The sequence below is a fragment of the Buceros rhinoceros genome, unplaced genomic scaffold, assembly GCF_000710305.1.
Source record: "Buceros rhinoceros silvestris isolate BGI_N320 unplaced genomic scaffold, ASM71030v1 scaffold38144, whole genome shotgun sequence".
NCBI classification, from domain to species: Eukaryota; Metazoa; Chordata; class Aves; order Bucerotiformes; family Bucerotidae; genus Buceros; species Buceros rhinoceros.
In genome coordinates this window covers 37,004-48,011 of record NW_010407245.1, presented here as the reverse complement: position 1 = coordinate 48,011, position 11,008 = coordinate 37,004, and positions in this window count along the sequence as shown.

Here is an 11,008-nt window from a genome sequence, read left to right as displayed (position 1 = left end):
CTGTTTTGTACAACCCAGATGTGTGCTTCAGTGTAAATTAGCAGAGCATCCAGTGCCATGAGACGTGGAATACGGAAAAGTCATGATTTTTAAAAGAAAGAGAGATAAAAAAAACATAGTAATGGGAGTGTTATGTTTTCCTTTTAGCAACTTGTTGTGTGTTGAACCTGCCTTCAGGACACACATGCTTGTACTATTCACAGTAGTAAAGCGGATGAGTCTTTGGTCCCAGCAAGTTACTTCTAAATCATTTCATTTGCAAAACGTTTCAACTTTCAGATTTTCAGTGGTCGCTGACCAAATAAATATGTGACAAAGCAAATCAGAAATGTAGTTCTAACCTCAGACGATCTTTTAAATCCTTAGGAGTTATTTGAAACTTAATATACAGTGGACTATTTTGTGGGGTCAGACCTAATATAATCTCCAGTAGCACAATACAATAAAACCAGCGGGCAGACTTTTAAACAGATTCACTCCTTTTAAATATTCCTTTGACAACCTGTAATACCACAGCTGACAACATTTGCCATGCTGCCTTTTCACAGTTCCTTAAATATCCAGAAACAGCGACCAAGAGAAACTTAACTTCTGCTTTTCTTTGCAAGTTCCTTGATTCTGATTCAGAAAGCCAGGAGTAAGACGTTGTCTTTAACAAACGCTACAGTAAGCGGTATTTATTGGAACAATTTTTTTGGTTTAGATGAGATTTACCAGTGTCATATGCACACAGTACTGTCTTTGGCTACTGATCAGTTTAGAGGAGGAGTCAAATAACTTGAGTAAACGATGTTGTTTCCTGTAAATTACGAGTGCAAAGATTCCTAATAATAGAGCAATCCCAAAGCGCTAGGCACAGCATGCTTTGGAAGGAGGTCAGGAGAAATTATTTTGAGCTGCCACGTTGCTGTCACCCTCCCTCATTTACAGGACAATATTACAATCAATTGCTGAAGACCATTAAGTGTATGCTGTTAAATGCCGGGGTGTCTTACTGTGTCAGCTGGGCTACAGAGAAGGTGGAGTATCACCGCTGTTACCTAGTTTGTGTTCCTAGGCCCTCAGATCAGCTGAACAACTTTTGGAAATCATTTGCTGCTTTTCTGTAAATAAATAAAGCAATAAATGCCACACGTCTCTTTAGGGAAATGAAAAGCCATTCAGGTTCTTGTCCTATTTATTATTTCTTTTAAAGTTGTCCAAGAGTCTGAACAACTTGGAATGACAGTTGTGGTTTTTAGCATTCCAGATTTTGTGAGGGTCCACGGAACTTAATTCTACAGCAGTAATTTCTCCAAAGAAAACTGCAAGCCCCATACAAACTCACAGCACTGGGGGATGATACATGAAATTAGGAAAAGTACCAACAGTCCAAAAAGGTATGTGACCTGCAGGTTAGTACACATTTTTCCAGGGGATCTGAAGGACTTGAGAATTCAAACCCCACTGCCTGCAGCTCCAGAGCCTGGGCTAGGAGGTTTTGTTTGACTTCTCGGATTAAGACTCAGAAAATCTCCCTGTCCTCTCTGGCTCATGCTTTCAGTTCTTTCTCCAGAGCAAGCACATGCATTACGCCTCGAGAAATCAGAGCCTGGCTAACAGCTTAAGGCTTTCACCAGTACTTGCGGGTGTGACTGGACTGCACTAAGGGCTGCAGATCAGAGCTGGTTTAAGGTCCTTCTGCATACTCAGGTTGGCATCTATTAAAAGGGAACATTTTCTTCTAGAAATTGAATTACACTCAACAATGCTGAGTGACAGAAGATCTGGTTTGTGCCTTCCGAGAAAGCTGTTAGATGGTCTTACTGAAGGGTCGCTCTCTCTCTTCGTTAATTGGCAAGTTACACAAGGGAAGAAAACAAAGGAGAGGAAGGCCATTTCTCTGTTAGATACCGTAACTCTGCAGGTGGAGCTTGAAACCCACTGGAATATGTTATTGATTCAGAGAACACAGAAAAGAACAGATTGCTTTATTTTCACAGGGAACGATGAAACTATTTAACTAACTGTTTTCAATTTGCACTTCCAGTGTCTTTGCACTGGTGGCCAGCTGGGCACAGCGGAAAGAAAAGAATACTTCAGAAAAATCAGTGAGAACAAATAGACCATATGTATTACTGAGGAAAAACACTCCCATGTAAATCAGAATACACTTCTAGAACACAAAGTTCTTAGGGAATTCACTAGGAAACATGGATTTACTAAAGAAAAAAGTCTGTCACAAAGCAATTTTAAAAGTGTGTGGACAAACTTCATCTGGTTAAATCAACATAGCACTGAAAAGTCAATGGAGTTAAAATCATTTATATTACCTGAGGATCCAGCCTTTTATATTAACTTCCTGAGCTTAAGGAAGGAGCTGAGTTCTTGAATATGAGTGTATTTAGATTGCTATGGTGATTTTAAGAGACAATACAAAACAAGCACACAGCCCCCCATTTATTCTCCTTTATGCTGAAAAACGGACAACAGAGTTGTCTTCCAGGTGGTTGGTATTTTCAAACAAACCGACACAGTAACCATCCCAAAGCTGAGAGGGACTAAGACGGGGTGTGCCTTAGTTTCTTCCTGTCCTGAAATGAACAGAGTTCTGCTGCAGCAGTGATGGATGGTGTTATTTAATGCTCACAAGACCAGTGTCAAAAACTATCCTGGTACCACCAGACATCACGATGCTATCGAATATGGGGCAAGTAGGTTTTAAGTGTCTCGCCTCAGTAGATCAAACGGTGGGTAACTGGTCCATCTACCATGTGAAGGCAAACACGGTTTAGTCCCTGGGAACCCATCCCTGGTGGGGTCTCCAACACAGGGCGTTCTTCCCCATTCACCAGAAGCCAGAGGAAGAGTCTCCAGCGCCACCTTCTTCCCCACTCAACCCCTTCCAGAAAGGCACAACCTGTGCAGCTACTGTTGACTGGCATGGTTTCTGACATTTGGGCTGCACTTAATTGCTGTCTTTGGAAGAAACTTTGATTGAAGACAAGTCACTAAGCATTAAAGGGTGCTCCAGAACCAAGCAAGATGTCTGATCCAGCCAGCTCACAATTTTAAGCCATAACCAATGCCAGCAGCCACCTCAGGGTACAGGACAGCTGTCATTTCCCACGCGGGCCAGATGAGGCACAAAGGCAGAAAAAGTGAGACACGGATAAGGGCAGAAAACAAGAAACAGGTAGCTTTGTAATAATATCAGAAAAGGAAACATCAGTTCTAATTAACGTCCTTTTGGTATGGCACCAGCTCATCACAACTGTGAGTTGTTGTTTTCCCTTACTAAGCAGCACCAGCACTTTCAGACTCTCCCAAATGTACAAATACAGCAATTAAAGTTTGCAACTACTGTCCTTCATGGACAGATTTTATGTCCATAAGTAGAAAAAAAGTACATAACACAGGAACTATAGAACTAGCATTATTTCATGACTACCTGTTTTGTATTGCTTTTACTTCAAAAATACTCTTCTAAAATCACCACTGTAACCTGGAGTATTACTTTATCCCGCAGAAATAAAGCGCAGTATCGCCATTTGAAGATGTGGGGGCTGGTTGGGTTGGTTGGTTTGTTTAGATCAGACTATCCCTGCACGGTGAAGTGACCAGACCAGCACTCCCCATTAACTGCAGGAGTTGGATTCCCTCCCTCCTGCTGATCTTCAGCTTTCTGTATTTACATATACTCTCCTAGAAGTTTGTTCTGGTCTTGACGGACTATCAGGTGACTTTGTTCTGAAGAATTCAGAAGTACTTAGTTGTTAAATGTATTTACATAAAGCACTTTGTCTAGGAAAGCAGGACTGGGCAGGGATTGCTGGTGATGGCAGAACCTGCCCCATTTTGCTTGAAGACATAAAAGCTGCCCGTCTGCACGGCCAGAGGTGCCAGGGTAACCCACTGAACTGGGTCCTCTTTCTAGAAGCAGGCACTGCTCTAGTCCCCTTGGCTTTTGACTCTACTAATTTAATTTTTTTTTTTTAAGGCAATAAAATTCAGTTTTCTCAGCTATACCCTTAGAGCAGTGGGATTCTGCGGGCAGTCAGCAATACCTGGTAGGTTACTGCTACCTGAAGATGCTATAGGCTGCATACAAACACTGCCAGAAAACTGAGGCCTTCAAATACATTTTGTAGTTGGACTATGTTGCTTAGACCACACAAAAGTGATTCACTAGATGGCACATGCTCCAGCTCAGAGGTTCTTGAAGTTTTCAACAGTTAGATAACTTTATGATGTCATCTTGATGGATAAACACTGGTATCATAACATAGATTTAGTAAGATATGCTTTGGAATGAATAAAAATCTTACAGAAAAGATTACATTATTTTATAAGTTATTCCTCCCTTGCACTGCCAAAATTTTTAAAAGAAACAGCAAAGAAGCTGCCACTGAAGGAAGGCGGTATGGAAGATTTCTATCTGCTGTTGGGTTGGTCATTCATTTTCCTGAATGAAAATGGTCTTCTCACAGTTACAGATTACCAGACAACCACAAATGAGTCCAATTCAAGATCCACTATAGTGAAAGGGAAAAAAAAAAAACAAAGACCAACCCAGAGTTAATCAGTCCCCTGCTTACTGCAAGAACGAGCAGCCTTGTTTGGATACAGGGCACAGAAGGAGGGCAACTCAACCAGCGACCTTAACATTTATTTCACCTCAACCACAAAATGTTACTGCTGTCAGAAAAAGACTTCTTCATACTCCTGGGGCAACAACCTCTTGTATCAGACCAAGAAGGTGGATTTGCTTGGGGTTTTTCTAAGACGGGAGCTTCCCGCTGGCAACGAATGCCGTTGTGTTATTACCTTGCCAGGCAGCATGAACAAGCAATGTGAACCAGGTTTATTTTCAGATTTCACTGTCACCAAATCTGGTTCAGTAAATGAACTTTAGATGCGGGAAAATGCAGCTGAGAGCACAGGTTACTTTCTCCAGTTGCTGTTCAGAAGCATTTGATTGCTTAATGATCTTTCAGCTCAAGAGTCAAACATTGCTTCATACATAAGCAAAAGTAGTTCTACATACCTGTACAAGAGCATTCTTTTTTATTTTAAAAGAGCAGAGCACTCACCAAATCTGCACCTGTGCTTCCTCGGACTCCCTCCACCACCACACAAACGCATCCTTTACAAGGAGCTCTTGCATACAGCCAAGTGGATTCTTCCTCAGGTGTTTCGTACTATGGGAAATTAGGACTTCATTATACAGAAGGATTTAAAACAAATGACAACTCCAGCCTCGCATCCAAACATTACATTGTTGAATGATTTGCACAGAAACTAGCTTCAACGATGGATGTATGAGGGCTAGGGGGACATATTCCTACTTCAGCCTGCTCAGTTTGTGTGGTTTGTGCTTTTTTCTTTTTAAAAAAGCAGCTGTAGCAGCAGGGAAGAAGCTCTTTAAAACACTGTCAATCTCCATCCTGCTTCACTCTAGCCCGTTGGACAGGACTTGATAAATGCCACATTTGTTACCAAATCTCTGGGCCTTAAAGAGCAAAGGGTAGACTCAGAGTTAAACAAGGATTAGGAGACTCAGCAAGTTTAAAACATCAGGAGCCATCAAGGATGAAAAAGACATCTTTTGAAGGACTCCTAGCAGCAGAGAGCAGAACCAAGACATACCAGTACCAGCCTAGTTGCCAATAAACACACTTGCAGGTATTTAAACGTGCTGTAGAAGACAGAAACCTTCAACATACTTTGATGGTGAGTATATTCACTGCTCCGGTCATTCAGCATCTGACAAAAAGTAACGTCTCAGCGAAGTGCCTCACCAGAAGTCTCACGGCACCTTGTTCATGCATCTTGGAAGGCAGAAAGGTGAGACTCCTCCAAATGGCTTTTATGTGAAGGATCTCCAAGGTTTCTTGTCTTCCCTTACCTACTTGTATACAGAAGTGGTTTTCAGGATCCCACTAGCTTTTTACCAGTTAGTCTACAGCAAACTAAAGACTCGTGTTCCTTTTTTTCCCCAGTTTCATACTTACCCAAGTTCACCACTGGTCGCACTGCTACAGGAAGGAGCAAACAGGAACAGGCAGTTTTCAAGCGAGTTACTGCCAGGAGAGAGGCCTGTGGAACTGTACAGTCACGGTGTCCAGCAAAGACACCACACCTCGTTAGAAGCTTTCGGGGTCCACAAATCAATAAAATGGCAATGGTGAGGAAACCACTCAAAATTAAAATCAAAGCTGTTCAAAATTAACTGATCTAAATTTTAGAGTAACCCGAAATGTGGAATAACTTTATCTAGCGGTACCACGCTAACCTGCAAAAGTAGCAGTCACTTCTGGCTCTTCTATCTCCTGTTCAGGTAGATACTCACACAAACTTGCAAACACCCAATACGGGTCTGCAATTCGAATTTTAATTCCCGTTCCTCAGGATGTTGTTTGTTAAGTAACTTGCAAAGGATTCTCGGTGTTAGGGAATTTCTCTGGGTTCCCCTCAAAGACCCTAACAACCAATACCTTTGAAGATTAGCTAACTACGCTTAGAGCAAATTACTACAGGGAAAAGCCCAGTAACTTCGGCATGGGGAAAATCTACAGCTGTGATGAAATTAAGCACTGTGAGAACTGCAACACTGGTTTAGGGATGAAACCACCAATATTTATCTGTCAGAACTGCTGATAAATGACTCATGGAAATACAGTCAAGACACATTGACGCTTAGGCCACTGCACCTGGAAAACTTTTTGGAGGAAAACTTGTGGAAACACTATAAATTAGCCAGAAAATAAAGCTCTCAATTTCTGACACTTTCAATACATCGTAAACTTGAGTCTTGAAAAATTATTTTGCATCATTAAGCAAAAGAATCAAGTCCCAGCAAGTCAGGAGAATAAACAGAAACTACTTTTTGCACTTTAACAGTAGCTGGAACAATTAAATGCATTTTTTATTTCAGCCCCTAAGCAGGTACACAGACTCCTTCCCGAGGAATTACATACTGGGTAATCTCCTACAGCTTTTACTTTTCAGGAAGTAAAGCTGGAGGCACGCATTCAGTTTTAATATCTGCCATGAGTTTTAACATCCATCCAGGTGCCAAATGACTGGCTGCTTTTATTTACGATACACTTGAGAGATGGGAGTATTTTCTGCTCGGTTGTTCGCGTTGTATTTAGGATGCACTCATGATGATTCCGGATACAAAATGAAAAAGGTCTGTTTGGAAAGTATATTAAAAAGCGCTGCCACCAGCCATCGGACTACGAGTTATTTTCTAAAGATTAAGTTCTAGGAAAACAAGTTTATTAGAAACATTTAAAAACCTGAACTGTAACTCCTGAGGAAGGTGCACAGAAGACTGAGGTTAGCAAACAGCATCATGCCACATCTCACAAACAGAAGATTTACTTACACTTCAGCTTCTTTTCTGTCACGAGGTTGAAGACCGACATTAAAAAAAAATTAATACACAGCTTTTAACTATAAACAATATTTGAACTATTTTTTTTAAGAAGTGGAAAACCCTGTAACAAATCAATCTAATGTCAAACAGGAAGATACATAAACATTTCAGCGTATTAACGTAGTTCAGATGGCCTCTGGTGTCTACCAGTGGCAACACCACAAGAACGTGAGTCTCCCTACTGGTTTACGCAAGGAAGGAAGGTATCCAGCGTTAGGAACACCCCTCCGTCACACCAGCCGTGCCTCGGGAACTACACTGAACACGGCTTCTGCATGGCCTCTGGTGTCTACCAGTGGCAACACCACAAGAACGTGAGTCTCCCTACTGGTTTACGCAAGGAAGGAAGGTATCCAGCGTTAGGACCCCCCCCCCGCCCCCCCAGCCGTGCCTCGGGAACTACACTGAACACGGCTTCTGCCTGACGGTAACTTGAGAGAACAGCCTGGAAGAGCTGCTGTGCTGCAGCTGGACCACCACCCGTCAGCCGGGTTTGCTCTGCCTTGCAAACCCGTCCCTGCACACGTTGCACACGTATAGTGCAGAGGCAAGTTCAATACTGCACCGAGAACCCTTTACACGCGAACATTCTTGCACTTATCCTCAGACATACAGCCTCTGCTTCAGCACTCCTGGACGGGAACACGGCACGCCAGGCCCGCTCGAACGGAAGCACCTTCCAAAGCGCCGGCAGAGGGGCCCCAAGTCAAATAATGCACCGATAACCCTTTACACGTGAACATTCTTGCACTTATCCTGAGACATACAGCCTCTGCTTTAGCTCTCCTGGACAGGAACACGGCAAGCCAGGCCCGCTTGAACAAAAGCCCCTTCCAAAGCACCAGCAGAGGGGACTGGCACCCAGCTGGGGAAGCACCCAGCTACTGCCACAAGACCGCAGTACTCTGTCTTGCCGCAGTACTGTGAAGGGAAAAACAGCGTCAGTGCCAAGAACGGTGATAAACCGCAGTAGTTAGATTAAACATTTATTTTTCATATATTCACAAAATCTTCACAAAAGTATTGAAACTCAAAAAGGAATTAGACTGGAGTCAATACAGAGATGAAATGTACAAGACAAATGAGCAGGCAAACTAAAAGGTCTTGAAAGTATTTTACTTCCGATTGAAAAACGAACAGTTCAACTGTTCTGTTTAAATAAAGATTTGCAAGATATACAGTATTTTATGAATACAATGCTGGTCATTTGAGGCAATGTAAAATACCTCAATTTTTCCTTCATGCTTTTTTTTTTCTTTTTTTTTTCTTTTTTTTTTTTTTTGCTTGTTAAATCTTCAAACATGACAACTACCGACAGATTTAAAATTCTTCCTACTCAATTCTCTGGAAGCTACTTTTTTTTTCTTTTTTTTTTTTTTTCTTTTAGAAAGATACTGTTTACCAAAAAGAAACTTGAGCAGTCCAGGAAAAGCTATTTTCCATTAAATTTATGAAAACCATAAATTGAGGCAAACCTAAGATTCCCAATGGAATCAAGATTATCTTCCCGCTACCACCACCTTAAAATTATCACATGCTTATTGGAACACTAATATCTGCACCCTAAGAGTACATTTGCTTTCAACGATGAGGGTGATTCTTTTAAAAACACTTCAGTGTGGTAAATGCGATACAGATCTTTGCAAGTATTAAGTTTTGGAACAGTTTTGCTAATAGCAGCTAACAATACTGGATTAATATAATTTATAAATAATTGTTCCCTAAGCGGTGAACGTAAGTCTACACATTCACAATAATCTAAAACAAAATAAATACTGTGATTATGCATAATGTGGTACAACTTTTACTAGTTTCTATGAACAAAAGCTCAACATCTTGTTGATAAAATTGTCTGATCAAATTAAAATATGAATCTAAAAGTAATAAAAAAACCCTGTCAAATTAACATCACTTAAGCTTAGTGTTTGAGTAAATGTTATAACTTCCCGTATTTTTGGAATATATATTTTTTCCTTTTTGAAGTAAAACACTTTAACACATTGAAAGTGTTTATTAATTTAAGTAATGACATCACTTCTGGTTTTATTTTAGCACTGTTTTAAAATCATTGCACTCATTAGTACCCATTAAAGGCCAGGTTGGTCTGTCATATTCCAGAAACGTGTATTAAAAAAAGTTTCTAAAAGCTAACAGTACTTTTTATAAAAGCATCATCTCCAGAACAGCTGCATTAAATACAGCCACGTACACCCAGTACAGACTTTCCTCTTTAAAGAAACACGTGAAAGTAAATGCCACTCAACTTCCTACCGTTGAAGTGTCCCAACTCCTGTTCCAAGCTATGCCTGTGAGTGTAGCTACACATTTAATTCGCTTTCATGGATCAAAGTGACTGCAACCCAGGCCTGCAACGCGACTGAACCAGACAGATGCGGAGCTTCAGTTGAATGGTTACTAGGTCAATGAAGAAATACTATGAGATATGAAAGGTTTGGGTCTTTAAGGCAATACAAAATGTATTTCATTACTTGAAGTTGGTTTTGGTTTGGTTTTTTTTTAAATAACTGAGTGTAAATATAAAAATGCCTAAGAGGGGAGTGAGAAAAAAAACATTTTAATTGTAAAATTTACTTAAAGCTTCAACAGTTATCATCTTCTACAGGAGTTAGCAAAAATATAAAAGACAAAAAAACCCAGACCTGGAAAGGGGAAGGAAGGCACAAACAAAGAGGCATGGGATTAGAGCAGCCCGGGAACGCAATGGGCTGTAACAAACTGCAATTTGTTTGTATTTTTTAAACCAAAGAAAAGAAGAAGAAAACAAATCACCACCAACAACCAAACAAAAAAACCCCCAAGTGGCTTCATATTTCCTTTAAAAAAAGAAAGGGTCAGGGAGAGACCACTAAGGGGAGGAAGAGGAGGATGCAGCTAGCAAACCCCATTGCCTGAAACGATGGCACTCTAGAAAACAAGGTGAGGTCACTTCTCCGAGGCGACAAGCTCAGCGTCGACACAAAGCACACGTACACTTTACACAAGTGAAAACTTCATCTGCCACCGTAGGCTTTTCTTTCAGAGGAACCGCTTCTGCAGATCGAATGTTCTATCAAATCTTTTAAATGCCAAGAAAAGAAATTCTGAGCAATGTAGCTAGTAACGTCTCTTTATATGGATGTTAAGATGACAATTCAGATTATCTTCCAAACTAATCCTGAGAAAAATTTATGTTTACAATTTAAACAGTAATGTTATGTAAAAAGTATTAACAAATCCACTATTACAAATGTCAGTTTTCCTATATGGTCATCTATATATACACAATAAAATGTAAGTATATGCAAAAATAATAAAAAAATCATGCACAAATTACTTTCACCTTTAAAGGCTGGGTTTCCCTCAAAATACAATTTTTTGCTTTTTTTCCTATTTTTTGTGTTTTATTTGTTTGTTACCACCCCCTAGACACACTGAGTACTACCTCTACAGGTCAGCATGAGCTGATGGGAAATACATTTAATTTACATTCAAGCTTTTATATCCTAAATGACCCTGTTGGAGCATATGACTTATCAAATGAGCAGCCTGTTTCCTCTTTATTTAAAAAAAAATTTTGAAATTTTT